The sequence below is a fragment of the Mustela lutreola genome, chromosome 16 (assembly GCF_030435805.1).
Source record: "Mustela lutreola isolate mMusLut2 chromosome 16, mMusLut2.pri, whole genome shotgun sequence".
NCBI lineage: Eukaryota > Metazoa > Chordata > Mammalia > Carnivora > Mustelidae > Mustela > Mustela lutreola.
In genome coordinates this window covers 12,099,696-12,118,564 of record NC_081305.1, presented here as the reverse complement: position 1 = coordinate 12,118,564, position 18,869 = coordinate 12,099,696, and positions in this window count along the sequence as shown.

Here is an 18,869-nt window from a genome sequence, read left to right as displayed (position 1 = left end):
TATACATAATATCATTTATCAAAAGTCCTCATACATAAGAAAACAAATAATGTAGTACATCTAGGTTGTAAACCTATAAATAAATTTTTACCACTAAAGTTAGGGCAGTAATTCCCTTTGGAGGAAAAGAGAGAGGGAGGTGAAAAGGAAGGGATGTGGAACTGGTTTCGGAGTTCATGGCAATTTTCTTTCTATTCCCTAACCTAGGGATGGATGAATGATGTTCTTTTACTTGAAATTTTTTTTGAAATTTTATTTATTTATTTGACAGAGAGAGATCACAAGTAGAGAGGCAGGCAGAGAGAGAGGGGGAAGAAGGCTCCCCGCTGAGCAGAGAGCCTGATGCGGGGCTCGACCCCAGGACCCTGGGATCATGACCTGAGCCGAAGGCAGAGGCTTTAACCCACTGAGCCACCCAGGTGCCCCTTGAATTTTTTTCTTAAAAGAAACCTCACATATACATTTTATACATTGGTGTAGTATGATACAGATCACAATAAAGATAAGAAAAAAAAATTCTGTGCCTTTGAGCTCTGTAGTAACTTCAATGGAAACTCTTCCCCAATCAAGGGGTGCCCTTTTGTGTCTGGAGCTTGGTGGAAAGCCTGAGAGATGTGGGATCGAGTCCCCCATCAGGCTTCCTGTTCAGTGGGGGTCTGCTTCTCCCTCTCCCTCTGTGCTCCCTCCCTCTCACTCTCTGTCAAGTAAATAAATAAAATCTTAAAAAAAGAAAACTCTGAGCAGGGGAAATTATCCTAAGGGTATTTTGAAAAGGAAGGAAAGAAGGAAGGAAGGGGAGGGAGGGGGAAAGACACACACAGAGAATACAGATAGACTGGAGTAAAGTAACCTGTCTTTCCAACCTACTTTAGACTAACCAATGACCTTAGGGCAGGCTTTCTTTTTTTTTTTTTTTTTAAAGATTTTATTTATTTATTTGACAGAGAGAGATCACAAGTAGGCAGAGAGGCAGGCAGAGAGAAAGAGGAGGAAGCAGGCTCCTGCCGAGCAGAGAGCCCGATACGGGACTTGAACCCAGGACCCTGAGATCATGACCCGAGCTGAAGGCAGCGGCTTAACCCACTGAGCCACCCAGGTGCCCTAGGGCAGGCTTTCTGAACCGCTATACTAATGATATCTGGGCTGGATAATTCTTTGTCGTGGGGGGCTTTCTTGTGCCTCGTAGGATGTTGCAGGATGTTGAGGAGCCTCTGTCCACTAACATGCTGGATCCCACACCACCTTCCCTGAGTTATGAAAACCAGAAATGTCTTTAGACATTGCTAAATGTCCCCTGAGAAGCAACACCACCGCTGGTTGCAAACTACAAAGGAAATCTTTCACAACCGGGAAATAACACTTATGACTCCTGCTCTTTAGCCCAGAAAAGTACCCCCACCATCAACAGAGGGCCACTTGGAGGGCTCATATGCAGTCATCAGTGATCTCCCGCAACTGTGATGGGCAGACATCACCTAGTGGTTCCTGGTGCTGGTCCATGGATGCCAGGTGGCAAATCTTAGAATCACAGCCTGGTATGAAAACAATAGCACAGGAGGCTTAGAAAGTTGCTCTGGTACTCACACATCTCTCTGGATGCTGAAGGCAGGCATCAGAACTAAGGACTCTAAGTACTGAAGAGACAAGAGCTTCCGGTGACCCCCCTGAGCAGCCCCGTGCCCACATTGAAGAACAAGGCTCCCACAACATCACCGATGGGAATTTCTAGTCCCTGGGAAGGGGAAACCCAAACCCAGAACCATCTGAGCCAGCCTTCCCACTGGTCACCTTCAAACAGGGTCTTGCCAGTGATGACTTCCCAGAGGGCGATTTCAAAGCCAAAAGAAAACCAAGAAACTAAACATGACCAATTCCCCTTTTTCTGTGCTCCTCTATTTCCAGAAAACTCTGTGAATTTTCTGATGATCGCCTGATTCCACTCAACAGAGTTGAGTTATGATGGTCCTCAGAGGTGATGTTTGACTTGGGATTTCCTGCTCTGTTTATCTGAGTTAGAATCTTCACGAGAACACAGACATACCTGTAGATTTCAGCTTTTATGGCATATTTATTATATACATTTTCCAGTATGCTACAGAATTGACTCTCTTTGCTTTTTTTCTTAGTTCCTCAACTGATGGAAGTCTGTGACTTGCTCAACCGAAATCTTACAAGCTAGATAGGAAGGTGACATACACAAAAAACACAGTCTTCGGTGAGGGGTGGAGGACAGGCGTTTGGCACTGCACACAATTATCAGGGAATTTTTTTTTTTTAACCTATGGGATGTATTACCTATGGTGTCTTCTGTCCATGTGCTACTCTAGTGGCTGGCATTATGGGTTCTCCTTATTATATAGCATAGTAACCAAGAGGAACACAAAGAGGTTTCTTCTCTATGAAACAGGGCAATGTGGATTACTTAAGAGAATGGCTCTAAAGCACCTATAAGACTTGGTGAATTGTCATTGCTCTAGTATGAGTGTGTTATATCCAGGGCTTGCTCAGCTGGGGACTCAACTCCCCTAAGTGAGGGTGGACAGGAGTACATGGAGCCCCCACGTGGCTACCCTGTTGACTCTGCTTGGCCAACGCCATGATTTAAAAGAAGCCACAGCACAATTCATGTTCTCTTTGGTCATTAGCACCACTGGTGTGCAGAGGGCTGCCAGCTCCAAGCTCAGCCAGACACCCAACTCTAGAGGCAAGATCAGGAAAAGGAGGAGACACTTAGATGGCTCATCCCCCTTTTGTTGACATGTTACTGAGCACTGACAACCTCTGCCATCTGGCACCGTGCTAGATACCAAGGTTGAAAGTCTGAGTAGCGCATGTCCCCTGTCTGGTGAGCACCACGCAATTGGTGTGGCCATGCTGTTTTGGGAGCACTTATACCACACTGGCAAGAGGGAAAGGCATCTAAAAGTCAGGGAAGACCTGTCTTGTGTTATTTAAGGTTGTTTCTGACACTCACAAGGCTAGAAGAAAGCAAGCTATCTGTGGATGCCAAAGAAAACATTCTTTTAGCATTTGGAAATTGTGGACATCGAGTTAAGGATGTGAAGCTCTGACTTCCTCTTCTGTGTGAGGCTCTGACTTCAGTTGACTTTTTAGCTCCATCCCCCTGGGTACCTGATAAAGGTAGATGATTATCTATGCTCCCAATTAATATTGCTGCTGATTAAAAAAAAAAAAATCCCACTGATTGGTAAATTGCTTATGAACCTGGGCAGAGGCGGGATGTGGGAACAATAAAGAAATGATCGGGGGTGCCTGGGTGGCTCAGTGGGTTAAAGCCTCTGCCTTCAGCTCAGGTCATGATCCCAGGGTCCTGGGATTGAGCCCTGCATCGAGCTCTCTGCTTGGCAGGGAGCCTGCTTCCTCCTCTCTCTCCGCCTGCCTCTCTGCCTACTTCTGATCTCTGTCTGTCAAATAAATAAATAAAATCTTTAAAAAAAAGAAAAAAAAAAGAAATGATTGGATGCTGGGCTCTGTGGCTACTCTTATTACTGACATGCACTTTGCGGGGACTCCTGAAGGTATGCCCACAGAGCTGCTGTAAGAGACTACAGACTCCTGTGGGTCACGAGGCTTCTAGGCCTGGATTGCCCCACACCCACTGGAGGGGAATCTCTTTCTCTAGCACCTGGGGCAAAAGCAAAGAGAATATCTCCTGGATGACTGCGGGGACTCCCACCAAAAAGAAGGATTTGAGGCTGCCCTGCTGGCAAGCTGCTTGTCCTGCATGATGTCCTTCTAGGTGATTCTGAATGTCACGTGTGGTTTATGGTAGTCCCGTGAGTCTGAATACCTCATTGGATCTAAGGAGACGCCCTCTTGGGGGTCACAAGGACACAGAAGTCACGATTCAGCATTTACATGGAAAGGACTTAGCCCATCTCTGCTAAGCAGGTGGTGAGGGAAGAACCAGCATCAGAACAGCAGGCAGGATTGTCTGTCCTGTGGTGGGCACAAGGAAAGCTGTCCAGGCAGGTGTAGAGGTGAGCCCAGTTCTAAGGTAAAGGCAGAGAAATAAGCAGGCACAGCCTTTCTGGGAAACATGTGTCCCTCTCCCAGCATTAGTCACACAAGTCCAAATGGAAGCCTCCTCTGGAAGGCCACACTCACCTTCATTTTGTAGCCATCAGTCAGCAGGAGGCTCAAGCTCCTGATGTTTCCATGGGGTTCTGCAGGGGCTTCCAAATGGTGCATGCTCCAAAGGGAGCATTAGTGACTTCTGCACAGACTTTCCTGGGGGGCTTGACAGTCATTACTGGGATAATGAGTCTGGTTAGCATCATGCCTTCCTCATGGTAGCTCAAGGGGGAAGGCAGCAGGTTGCCACAGAAAGATGGGACAGTCGTGTGCCATGATATAGAGCAGGCCTAAGATGTTACTCAAGTGTCCATTGGACAAAGTGGTGACCCTTGCAGAGTGTGTGTGACCTGGTCAGTTTAGGCAGGGCAAGATGAAGGTGCCCCTGTGGGGCTCTGCCTGGAAGCACTGGACAGATCAAAGGGCTCGGAGGCACAGCTGGTTGGTTGAACCATCCCTACACCCCTTCTAGTTGAAACAGAATGTGAATCAGGGGTTTCCACCCACTAAGTTACCTTCATTTTATAGATGAAGATACTGAAGTTCAGGGAGTTTGCCTTTAAATAAGGTCATGGAAAGTCTCCAAAGTACTTTCAAACAAAGTTCATTTCAACAACTGGATGAAGGAAGTAGGACAAGTATTATCCCCATTTACAGATCAGATAACAGTTTGGCAAAGGTAATTGGTCTGGAATCCAAATCTGGCTTTAAAGAATGAGTAAGAAACTAGAAGAAGTGAAACCAACTAATCAACCCAGTTGGTACACTTTTGTGTTTGTTGCCATAGTTACACTGATCTGGCAAAGGAAGTCACAGGTATTCTGGCCAACGGATCTCGAGCTACCCAATTATTCCCAGTTGCTAAGCAGATTCCTTCAAGACCAATTCTTGGGACTCATGAGAGCAATTGGCTTTACACCTTCCTCTGGTCCAGTGGAGATCCAAGCAGATGTGAAAGCATTGCTCAAGGAATCTTGTGTATTTCTACTTTCTAGCTCCAGCCTCATCAAAAAGCCATTCTTTGCAGTAGCTAACCATAAGTGATAACGGGAAAAGATATTCCACTCATCAAAGGGACAATTCAAAACAATAAATTTTATAGGAGTAGTGATGGGATGGTATGAAGAAAACCACACAAAACAAAGCTCAAAGAAATGGAAAGATTAAAAAAGACCAAACTGGCAAGCCCTCCCAAATGTAAACCCAATTTCATGTAGTTCCAATAAAACTCCAAATGGTTTATTTTGGTCACTGAAACCAAATGATCCTAAAGGTCAGTTGAAAGAAGAAATTAGGGGGGTTAACTAGAATCAAAATAAATAAATGAATAAATATGGTGATTTAGGAGACCAGGGTGGCTCAGTCGGTTGATCCGTTGCCTTTGACTCTGGTTAAGCTCCCAGAGCCCTGGGATGGAGCCACACATCTGGCTCCCTGTTTAGCTGGGAAGGGAGTGGGGTGGGGGGATGGGGGGGGATGGGGGGTCTGCTTCTCCTTTTCCCTTTGCTCTGCTCTTCCCTGCCCCCCCGCCCCATCTTGTGTTCTCTTTCTTTCTTGATTACTCTCTCTCTCAAATAAAAAATAATATTTTCTTAAAAAGGTGACCTTAAAAAAATTTAAAAATACAAAAAATTTTAAAAAGGTGACCTAGATACAAAAAATTAAGATACGCTAAAAACTGTAATTAAAAACTTTTTTAAAAAAATCTTTTAAAAAATTGTAATAACTAAAATATTACTAAAATTATTTAGGGTTTATTAAGTACACCATAAAGATATAAAAAAAGACAAAAAGGAATATAAATACATATAGACTTCGACTCAACAATGTGAATTTCTAGGAATTTATGCTGTGAAAAAGCTTGTATGTGTATATACTAAGATGTTTATTGCAGTGCTATTTATGAGTAAAACTGCTAACAACCCTAACAAGAACATGTTGAGGTTACCTGTAGTGAAACAATGAAGGAAAAAGCTAATTTTAAAAGTGAAAAATCTTAAAATGGTAGTAACAATATAAATCCATAAAGAACTCTAATGCCATTTCCTTCTCCCCGCCAAAACAACGGTATCAGACATCCCTTTGAGGATGAAGCTCCTCATGCCTAAAATGGGCCCCGGAAAGACAACTGGGTGGCTCAGTCCGGTGAAGCATCTGACCCTCAAAGTCGTGAGTTCAAGCCCCATTGCGCTCCAGGCTGTCCTTGGAGCCTACTTTAAATAAATAAATAAAATGCCCCCCCCCCCCCCCCCAGAAGGAATGGCACTCATCGTTAGGAACGATGGCAATTTTCCACTGGCAGCCAAGAGTTCGTCGGTCTGGGGCTGCTTCTGCTTGGGCAATCCCCCACCCCCCAAAACCCCCAGCCTGTTTCCGTCCTCCGCCGTCCCCACTCTCCATGCCCCGTCTGCCCCTTCTTTGGCGGGAGCAGGCAGCTCCTCCATCAGAACAGAGGAAAGAAAACCAAGTCGGTCCCGAGTTCCAAGATATGGGGCTGTGGGCTGTGGGTCACCCCACTTCCCATCCCGCGTCCTTTCCTCGCTGTCCAGGATCCAGCTGCCGCCTCCCCGCCCCGCCGCCTCCAGGCACCGTGGGCGCTCCCGGCGCACCCCAAGACTCACCATCGTCCCTCCCGAGGGCCTCCGCTCTGTCCAGTGCACAGTTCCAGGAAGACGCCTTCCGCTGCTCCGACTGCGGCTTCCCCCGGCGCCACTCGCGAGGATCAAGGCCCTGCACCTCCTTCCCTCGGTGCCCTGCGCTCTGCGCTCCGGCTGGCTCCTGCGCGCCGGGGTCCCGCGGGTCCAGTTTCCCGGCGCAGTGAACCCAGGCGCAGGGCCCTGCGCCTGAACTCCTTCATTCATGGCCCCGCCCCCAGGCCAGCCTATTGGACTGCATCCTTAGCCGGGGGCGTGGTGAGGGAATGTCTGACACGCCTCCTCCAAGCTTTCCACGTTGCTCTTGCTGCCAGCCGCCAGGCTCACTCACGATGCCCTGACTCCCTAAAACCCCTTCCTAGGCAGTTCCGAGCGAAGGCTCCTTCCTTCTTCCTGCCTTTTCCGCCCTTTCCCTCACTTTTCCAAATTCACTCAGTAACTATGTATAGTATAGAGGAGTCACCGGTATCAGGCCCTCTACTAAGGGCTAGGGATTCAGAAAAAAAATAAGGTGCAGAGAACTATTATAGACAGAATATGATATGGGAAGGATTGGATGAGCAAAAAACTGTGGGGGCCTGAGCAGAGGTTCTTGTGTCTGCTTTTGTGTGCTTGAAAATATGGGAGGGGGTGTGTGTGTGAGGGAAGAAACACAGCTAAGAGGGGGAAATCATCTCCCCCATTAGGTCAGTGCTCAGCTTTCTTTTAAAGTGTGAGGCATGTTTTATTAAAGTTAGCTGTGTTCCCAGCTGGAAAGTCTAAGTGACGTCATTCATGTACTCACTATTTTCCTCTGAAAGGACAGAATTGGATCACAGTTTGGATTGGGAAGGCAGAGGTGAAGGATGTCTGCGGTGTTTGCTTATTCATTTATTGTTTTCCATCTATTGTGTCACATTTTCTTCTTATTTGAGGTTTCCTAGAGGCAGAATCTGAGAAAGAAATTCCGGCACATGTGATTTATTGAAGGAAGGCTCTCAAGATAGGAGTTAAGATAGAGCAGACGGAGAGAAGAAAGCTAAGCAAGGATGTGGTCTCAGTGAAGACAAGCTTCAGGTAGGCTGCATGGAGAGGTCTGGACCTTGAAACTCTGGAGCAAGAGGCAGTTTCTCTTCTGCCAGGGATAAATCACGTTAGGTCACAAAAACTCTCAACAAATTTAAGAAGATAGAAGTCATACCACATATCTTTTCTGACCACAGTGGAATGAAACTAGAAATTAGTAGCAGAAGGGAAACTGGAAAATTCACACATATGTAGAAATTAAACAACTCTTGAACAACCATTGTGTTCAAGAAGAAATCAAATCAAAACTACAAAATACCTTGAGACAAATGAAAATGAAACACAAGGTACCAAAGCTTATGGGACACAAAAAGAGCATTACTAAAAGGGAAGTTCAGGGATGCCTGGGTGGCTCAGTGGGTTAAGCATCTGCCTTCAGCTCAGGTCATGATCCCAGAGTCCTGGGATTGAGTCCAGCAATGGGCTCTCTGTTTAGCAGGGAGCCTGCTTCTCCCTCTGCCTTCTGCTCCCCCTGCTTCTGTTCTCTCTCTGTCTCTCTGACAAATAAATAAATAAATAAATAAAATCTCTAAATATAAATAAAAGGGAAGTTTATAGTAATAAATATACTCATTAAAGAAAAAGTTCAAATAAATAACCGGTATTATACCTCAAGGAACTAAAAAAAGAACAAACAAAGTCCAAAGTTAGCAGAAGAATGGCAATAGATATTAGAGTACAAAGAAATGAAATAGAAAATAGAAACATAATAGGAAAAGGGGCACTTGGGTGACTCAGTCAGTTAATTGTCTGACTCTTTTTTTTTTTTAAAGATTTTTTCTTTATTTATCTGACAGAGATCACAAGTAGGCAGAGAGGCAGGCAGAGAAGAGGAGGAAGCAGGCTCCCTGCAGAGCAGAAAGCCCGATGTGGGGCTCAATCCCAGGACCCTGGGATCATGACCTGAGCCGAAGGCAGAGGCTTAACCCACTGAGCCACCCAGGTGCCCCAATCGTCTGACTCTTAACCTCAGCTCAGGTCTTGACCTCAGGGTCATGAGTTCAAGCCCTTTGTTGGGCTCCATGCTAGATATGGAGCCTACTAGAAAGATGAGAAAAAGAAGAAGGATGGAAGGAAGGAAGGAAAAAAGAAACCAGTGAGCCCCAATGTTTTTTTTTAAAGAAAAGATAAACAAAATTGACAAACCCTTAGACTAAGAAAAAAAGAGAGAAGAGTCAAATAAAATCACAAATGAAAGATTATAGAAATAGAAAGGATCATTAAAGACTATAATAAACAACTGTATGCCAACAGCCCAGATAACGTAGAAGAAATGAATAAATTCCTAGGAACATACAACTTATCAAGACTAAATCATGAAGAAATACGAAGTCTGAACAGACTTATAACTAATATGGAGTGGCTCAGTAATCAAAAACCTCCCAACAAAGAAAAGTTCAGGGCCAGATGGCTTCACTGATGAATTCTACCAAACATTTAAAGAATTAACACCAATCCTCAAACTGTTGTGAAAAATTGAAGGAGAACTCTTACAAACTCATTTTTTTTTTTAAGATTTTATTTATTTATTTGACAGAGAGAAATCACAAGTAGATGGAGAGGCAGGCAGAGAGAGAGAGAGGGAAGCAGGCTCCCCGCTGAGCAGAGAGCCTGATGCGGGCCTCGATCCCAGGACCCTGAGATCATGACCTGAGCCGAAGGCAGTGGCTTAACCCACTGAGCCACCCAGGCGCCCCACAAACTCATTTTTTGAGGCTGCATTACCCTGAAACTGAAGCCAAAGATACCACAAGATAACTAGAGGTAAGGGGCTCCTGGGTGGCTCTGTCGGTTAAGCCTCTGCCTTCGGCTCAGGTCATGATCCCAGTGTCCTGGGATCGAGTCCCGCATCGGGCTCTCTGCTCAGCCAGAAGCCTGCTTCTTCCCCCGCCCCCCTCTCTCTGCCTTCCTCTCTGCCTACTTGTAATCTCTGTGTCTGTCAAATAAATAAATAAAATCTTTAAAAAAAAAAAAGATAACTAGAGGTAATATGCTTAATGAGTATATATGTAAAATTCCTCAATAAAATATTAGTAAACCAAGCCCAAAAGCACATTAAAGGGATCATACACTATGACCAGGTAGAGTTTATTCCTGGGATGCAAGAATGGCTCAACATATGAAAATCAGTTAATGTGATACACCATATTAACAGATGAGAAGATAAAAACACATGATCGTCTCAATAGATACAGAAAAAAGCATTTCTGAAAATTCAACATTCTTTCATAATAAAAACTCTTGACAAACTAGACATAGAAGGAAATTATCTCAATTTAATAAAGACCATATATGACAAGCCCATGGCTAACATCATACTCAATGGTGAAAAACTGAAGGCTTTTCCTCCAGATCAGGAATAAAGCAAGGATGCCCACTCTCACCACTTCAGTTCAACATAATAATGGAAATCCTAGCTGGAGCGATTAGGCAAGAAAAAGAAATAAAAGGCATCCAAATGGGAAAGGAAGAAGTAAAGCTGTCCCTGTTTGCAGGTGACATGCTTTTATATACAGAAAATCCAAAAGACTCCATTAAGAAAAACACTGTTAGAATAAATGAATTTAGTCAAGTCACAGGATACAAAATCAACATAGAAAAATCAACTGTGTGTGTATGTGTGTATGTCTTATTGACATACAATGTATTCTTTGTTTCAGGGGTACAGGTCTGTGATTCATCGGTCTTACACAATTCACAGATCTCATTATAGCGCATACCTTCCCCAATGTCCATCACCCAGCCACCCCATCCCTCCCACACCCTCCTCTCCAGCAAGTCTCAGTTTGTTTCCTAAGATTAAGAGTCTCTAATGGGGGCACCTGGGTGGCTCAGTCTTAAATGTCTGCCTTCTGCTCAGGTCATGATCCCAGGGCCTTGGGATTGAGCCCTACAACACTCTCCCTGCTCAGCAGGAAGCCTGCTTCTTCCTCTCCCACTTCCCCTGCCTGTGTTACCTCTCTCACCATGTCTCTCTCTGTCAAATAAATAAATAATTAAAATCTTTAAAAAAAAAAGGGGGGGTTCTCTTAAGATTTGTCTCCCTCTCTAGTTTCATCTTGTTTTATTTTTTTCCTCTCTTCCCCTATTATCTTCTGCCTTGTTTCTCAAATTCCACATATTGGCAAGATGGAAAACTACAAAGCACTGATGAGGGAAATTAAGACAAAAGCAAATAGAGAGACATCCTATGTTCATAGATTGGAAAACTTAATATTGTTAAACAGTCCATACTACCCAAAGTGACCTACAGATTCAGTGCAATCCCTATCAAAACCCTAATGTCTTTTTTTTTTTTTACAGAAATAGAAAAACAAGTCTAAAATTAATATGGAACCATAAAAGACCATGAATAGCCAAATTACTCTTGAGAAAGAAGAACAAAACTGGATTTCAAAATATTACAAAGGTACACAATCAAAACATTATGATACTAGATATAGGCCAACATACAGAACAATGGAACAGAATAGAGAGCCCAGAAATAAATCCACACATATACAGTCACCTGATCTTTGTCAAGGTCCCAAGAATACACAATAGGGCAAGGATAGTCTCTTCAACAGCTAGTGTTGGGAATACTGGGTATCCAAATGCAAAATAATTAAATCGGACCCTTATCTTATATCATACACAAAAAATCAACTCAAAATGGATTAAAGACTTAAACATGAGACTTGAAACTGTAAAACTTCTGGAAGAAGACATAGGAGAAAATCTTTGTAGCATTGAACCTAGCAATTATTTCATCGATATGGCTACAAGAGCACAGGTAACAAAAACAAAGGATTATATTAAACTAAAAAGTTTCTACATAACAAAAGAAACAACCAACTGAGTGAAAAGGCAACCAATGGAATGGAAGAAAATATTTCCAAACCATATATTTTGATTTGATAAGGGGTAAATTTGCAAAATATATAAGGAATCCTACAACTACAATAATCTGGTTTTTAAAAAAGGACTTGAATAGACATTTCTCCAAAAAAAGACACACAAAAGCTAACAGGTATATGAAAAAATGCTCAACATTACTAATGACAGGGAAATGCAAGACAAAACCACAATAAGATATTACCTCATACCTATTAGCATGGCTGCTATAAAAAAAAAAAAGACAAAAAGTGTTGGCAAAGATGTGGAGAAATTGGAACATTTGCATACTTCTGAGAATGTAAAATGGTCCAGTCACTATGGAAAACAGTATGAAGGTTTCCCCCAAAATTAAAAGTATAACTACCATATAATGTAGCAATCCTGTTTCTGAGTATATGTCCAAAAGAATTGAAATCAGGGGGCGCCTGGGTGGCTCAGTGGGTTAAAGCCTCAGGTCATGATCTCAGGGTCCTGGAATCGAGCCCCACATCGGTCTCTCTGCTCAGTGGGGAGCCTGCTTCCCTCCTCTCTCTGCCTGCCTCTCTGCCTACTTGTGATTTCTCTCTGTTAAATAAATAAATAAGTACTTAAAAAAAAAAAAGAATTGAAATCAGGACCTCAGTACTATTCATATTAGCCAAGATGGGAAAAAAAGAAAACCTTTAAATGTCTGTTGACAGATGAATGGATAAAGAAAATACAGTATATACTTACAACAGAATGCTATTTGGCCCTAAAAAGATGGAAATTCTGCAACAGGCAAATACACAGATGAACCTTGAGCTAAGTGAAATAAACCAGACATAGAAAGACAAATACTATATGACCCCATTTATTGAGGTATCTAAAATAGTCAAATTCATAGAATCAGAGAATGGAATGGTGATTGCTGGGGGCTGGGGTAAGGGTGATATGGGAAGTTACTAATTAAGGGACATAAACTTTCAGTCAAGTAAGATGAATGAGTCCTAGAGATTATTGTACAACAGTGTACCTAGAGTCAACAGTAACATACTGTACACTTAAAAACTTGTCAAAAGTGTAGATCTCATGTTAAATGTTCTTTCCACAATAAAAAAAAAAAAAGAAATGAAAGTACTCTAATACTATGAACAAATGTATGCCAAACAATTAGATGATATAGAAGAGAGAGACAGGTTCCTAGAAACACACAAATTACCTAAAGGACTGAAGAAGAAATGGAAAATCTGCACAGACCTATAAAATGTAAAGGGATTGAAAATAAATAAATAAATAAATAAATAAAGGGATTAAATCCGTAATCAAAACCCACTCAACAGGGCGCCTGGGTGGCTCAGTGGGTTAAGCCGCTGCCTTTGGCTCAGGTCATGATCTCAGGGTCCTGGGATCGAGTCCCACATCGGGCTCTCTGCTCAGCAGGGAGCCTGCTTCCCTTCCTCTCTCTCTGCTTGCCTCTCTGCCTACTTGTGATCTCTCTCTGTCAAATAAATAAATAAAAATTAAAAAAAAAAAAACCCACTCAACAAAGAGAGGTCCATGTCAAATGATTTCATGGGTGAATTCTACCAAACATTTAAAAATGGATTAACGGGGGGTGTCTGGGTGGCTCAGTCGGTTGAGCATCTGATTCTTGGTCTAGGCTCAGGTCATTATCTTAGGGTCATGGGGTCAAGGTCGGCATCAGGCTCTGTGCTCAGCAGGGAGTCCACTTGTGATTCTCTCTCCCTCTGCCCCTCCCCCTATTTGCATTCTCTCTCTCAAATAAATAAATCTTTGAAAAATGAATTAACAGCAATCCTTCTCAAACTCTTCCAAAAATAGAAAAGGAGAATATACTTTATTTATAAATAAATATTTATTTATAAATAATAATATTTATTATTATTATTATTTTTTAAAATTTATCTGACAGATCACAAGCAGGCAGAGAGGCAGGCAGAGGGAGAGGAGGAAACAGGCTCCCTGCTGAGCAGAAAGCCCGATGTGGGTGCTCGATCCCAGGACCCTGAGACCATGACCCAAGCCGAAGGCAGAGGCCCAACCCACTGAGCCACCCCGGCGCCCCAGGAGAATATACTTTCTAACCCATTTTAGGAAGCCAGCCTTACCCTGATACCAAAGCTGGACAAGGCACCACAAGAAAGAAAACTAGAAACCGATTATCACTGATGGATACAGATGCAAAACTCTTCAACAAAATTTATAAAACTGAATTCCAGAACATATTAAAAGATTATATGCTGTGACCAAATGGGATTTATTCCAGAAATGCAAAGCTGGCTTCACATATAAAATCAATGGAATACACTACATAAATAGAACAAAGGGAAGAAAAACCACAGGATCATCTCAGTTGAGGCAGAAGAAAACATTTGACAAAACTCAAGACCCTTTCATGGTTAAAACACTCAGACCAGGAATAGAAGGGAACTTCCTCAATATGATAAAGGACATTTATGAAAAACCCATACCTGACATCTCATACCTAATGGTGAAAGACTAGATGCTTTCCCCCTAAGATCAGGAACAAGACAAAAGACACCTATTCTCATCATCACTATTCAACATTGTACTAGTTCCATCCAGAACAATTAGTCATGAAAAAAATAAAGGCATCCAAATTGGATAAAGAGATGTAAAACTATCTCTATTCACAGATGACACAATCTTGCACAAAGAAAACTCCAAGAATCCATAAAACCTATTTTACTAGAGCTAATAACTCAGTAGAGTTGTAAGATACAAGACTAACACAATTAGTTATTCCTATAACTTGGTCATGAAAAATACAAAATGGAAATTAAGAAAACAATTCCATTTACAATAGCAGCCAAAAGAATAAAATATTTAGGCATAAAAGTGACCAAATGGGTGAAAAAACTTGTACACTGAAAGGCACAAAACATTGCTGAAAAAGATGAAAGAGCCATAAGAATGTGTACCTGGACTCCACTCCTCTCCATCTGCCAATCTCTTGAGGTACCTCTATTTGCAGCCAATAAACAAAAGAACACACCAATGCAATTCACATAGGATATGGAGCGGAATGGGGGAAAGATGCAGAGTGAATCTGGAGAACAAATGGAAAATAACTAGCACATCTCATAATTTCAGTGTTTGGTATCTTCATGAGTCTGTTTCTGTTGCATTTTGTTTCTATCAACTTTTACTCATGGTGCCTTTTTTCCTTGTGTGTTTTGTTTTATTTTTACTGTGAGTTTATAGTTCTTGGAATTTCATCTGTGGGAGTTTTTTGAGATCTGGTTGACATTGCATTTCTCCACAGAAATCTGTAAATCCTTCTTCTGAGAGCCTTGAGACATACTTTACACTAAATTTTTGACTTGAGGTGTTTGGGACCGCATGGTTTGCATAAATGCAGGCTTCAGACCTCCATAAGGGCTATGCCTGTGGTTCTGTATTCTCTTTTCTCCTCTCCATGCAGGCAATGCCCTGGGAAGGTGGGTCTATTGCTGGTTCCCTCTTACACTGACGATATGGACCTTCGGATTCTGGGTTAGATACATATGGTGATTCCTTCTGTCCACCTCTGGTCTTCACTTCAGTTGTAGTGGAATGCTGTGTCTGAATATGGTCTCAGCTTTGATTTCAGCCACAGTTCTGCTGGATGATTCCTAGGAAGCTCTCACTCAACTTATACAACCTGCACCCCACTTCAAGCGCACATATCCATCTTTCTGCTTTTGCTCCAGGATTTTGGCAAAGCCAAAGAATCTGGCTGGCTTGCATGTCAGGCCGGCTCATGTGTGAGGAGGGAGTCGACACCCCTGAATATAACCCTCAACGGAAAGGAGAGGAGGCTGGTGGAGACACGTCCCAGGTTCTTGTCTTTTAGGTGAACAACCCTGCCAGGTATTCGGTCTGCGTCTCAAGATGCCCCTGCAGAAACTGCATGAGAATTTCACATACTCATCCCAGGTGGCTCCCCACTTTTCCTGTCTGATCCTTCCCAATTTCATACTGTTTCTGCAATTGCCTTCCAAATTAACTACCACTTCAGTGTTCTCATTTTAGTGTCAACCTAAATGAAAACAGGATCCCACCTTTATGCTTTTTCCAAAATGAGATTTCTTCTTCTTCTCTTTCTTCTCCTCCTCCCCCCTCCTCCCCCTCCTTTTTTTTTTTTTAATATTTTATTATTTATTTGGCAGAGAGAGAGAGATCACAAATAGGCAGAGAGGCAGGCGGGGCGGGGGGCGGGAGGGAGCAGGCTCCCTGCTGAGCAGAGAGCCCGATGTGGGGCTCGACCCCAGGTCCCTGAGATCATGACCTGAGCCGAAGGCAGAGGCTTAACCCACTGAGCCACCCAGGCACCCCCCTCCTCCTCCTTTTTAAATAATTTCTTCTTTCTCCCTACTACAAGCTTATAAAGTATTTGTAAATAAATGTCAGAAGGAGAAGACTTCTGACATTTTCCAAATCTCACATTCCACTTGCAGCATCCTGACTAGCTAAAATTTATTCATTGTGCTATCATCACCTCACTGTAACGAAAGCTCCAGTTGAATTTCTGCAGTCATCATATCTTCCTGGAAAATTAGAACCGGAAATTCATACACATAGTTCCAGATTTCCTTCAAAAGCAGTCAACGAGACAAAACAGTAAGCAAAGAGACCAGGTAACGTGGAAAATTGCTGCTATTTTACAACCACAGACACCAGATTCCAAAACGGTCACTGCAAGGGTAGCCATAAGGGACAGAGCTTCATGCTGTCACCAGAGGGCAGCAGAGGCCAGGGAACAGGTGGAGAAGGCTCTCAAACTAGGGAACCTACCAGAGATCTGACAGAGACGAGACTAACATTTATTGAGGCCTGTTGTAAGTTGGGCATTGTGTTCGGCACAATAAGAAATGGTACAAAGTTCAAAGGCAGAGATCAGAAGCCAGAGCCAATGAGGAATGGAACAGAGTGGAGTTACGAGGGCAGTTCTTCAGGTCAGCCAAGAAACGCCCAAAGACAGCATATCTGCAAGTACAAGCGCAGTGCCAGAAATGAATGTAATGGCTATGGACCTGTCCTCGGCCAGGCAGCTGGGCTGTTGCTACAGAATCAAGGGAGGGGGGCTGTAAATTTCGAGGATCCCTGAGAGTCAGTCAGCCTGGATATTTACGCCAATCAGAACTTAAATGGCCCTTTGCCCGAGCAACCATGAAGCTTTCTTGATGATATGTGAATCTTCTCTCACTGTAGAAATAAACATAGTCAGGGGCGCCTGGGTGGCTTAGTCCGTTGAGCGTCCAACTCTTGATCTCAGCTCAGGTCATGGTCTCAGAGTCATGAGATCAGGAGTTGGAGCTCTGCATCAGGCTCCCCATTCAGGAGGGAGTCGGCTTCTCTTCCTTCCCTGTATCTCTTTCCCCCACCCCCGCCACCGTGAACCCATGGGCTCTCTCTCTCCAAAAGGAAGTAAGTAAATCTTTTTTTTTTTTTTTTAAGATTTTATTTATTTATTTGACAGAGAGAGATCACAAGTAGATGGAGAGGCAGGCAGAGAGAGAGAGAGGGAAGCAGGCTCCCCGCTGAGCAGAGAGCCCAACGCGGGACTCGATCCCAGGACCCTGAGATCATGACCTGAGCCGAAGGCAGCGGCTTAACCCACTGAGCCACCCAGGCGCCCGGAAGTAAGTAAATCTTTTTTTTTTTTTTTTTTAAATTTATTTGACAGAGAGAGATCACAAGTAGGCAGAGAGGCAGGCAGAGAGAGGAGGAAGCAGGCTCCCCGCTGAGCAGAGAGCCCGATGCGGGACTCGATCCCAGGACTCTGATATCATGACCTGAGCCGAAGGCAGCGGCTTAACCCACTGAGCCACCCAGGCGCCCCGGAAGTAAGTAAATCTTAAGGAAAAACCACACACACAAAAACTAAACAAAAAAGAAACATAGTGGGCACTTGGGTGGCTCAGTGGGTTGGGCCGCTGCCTTCGGCTCAGGTCATGATCTCAGGGTCCTGGGATCGAGTCCGCGTCGGGCTCTCTGCTCAGCGGGGAGCCTGCTTCCCTCTCTCTCTCTCTGCCTGCCTCTCCATCTACTTGTGATCTCTCTCTGTCAAATAAATAAATAAAATCTTAAAAAAAAAAAAAAAGAAACATAGTCATGTGCCACGAGTTCCAGGCTTTCCCCTCATGCTAGCTGTGCTGGCATTTTGATCATGTCTCTTGCACTTGGTAATAAAATCCCCTGACTCTACCAGATGGTCAGCAAGTAGGGAATGCACTGTGAGTGCCAGCTCGCTTGAGGTTAATGGCCTCATGGCACTTACATTCTTTTCTGTACAGTGAGGCTGACTGTCTTCCAAAGGCTCTGTGGAAATTCTTAAGCCCCTGGAAAGCTTTAGTGGGCACAAGAAGAAGCCCTGGGGGAATCTGTCCAGTGTTCACTGAGTGGAACTTTTCATTAATAGATTGGCTTGGTTTCACTAATTTTTCCTCTAAATCTTCTTATTACCATGCTATAAACTCACTTGGATTTTTGGCATGTCCTAGTAGTTCTGTTTCAATCCTTCATATAAGGGTTTTTTTTTCCAATTTTTTTTTCCTCAAATTTGGTCATCTTAGACTTTGGTAGATTTGCCCATTTACACCTAGTGAATCTCTTCCTTTGCTTCTTTTTGTTTCTTGTTATCCCTTGGGGGGCGATGTTCTGTGGGTCAGATCTCCGGCAACACCTAGGAAGTGCAGGTTGTGATTTCTGCCGCTTGCACAGGCCCAGTTCCAGGAGTTTGTGGGATGGGTGGCTCAGAGAGGTCGCACGTATCTTCAGGATGGAAGCCTGGCTGGCTGCTTCAGCCTGAACAGGTGCCAGACGCTGGGACTCCTTCTGGGTTCCAGAGCCTAACCGACAGTAGCTTATTAGCTTCCTTCCTCTTCCTCTTCTACTTCTGGTTCTGCCTCTGGAGGGCAAATCCAGTCCATCGTCGCCAATCAGATTGAATTAGACACCAAACATTTTGTTTTTAAGATTTTTATTTATTATTTTATTTGTCAGAGAGAGAGAGAGAGAAAGAGAGGTAAGTAGAGGGAGAAGCAGGCTCTCCGCTGAGCAAGGAGCTGGATGTGGGCTTTGACCCCAGGTCCCCAGTGATCATGACCTGAGCAGGAGGCAGACGCTTAACCGACTGAGCCAACCGGGGCCTCCCGAGTGTTGAGGACAGGTTCCCCTGGTGGAAACGGATGT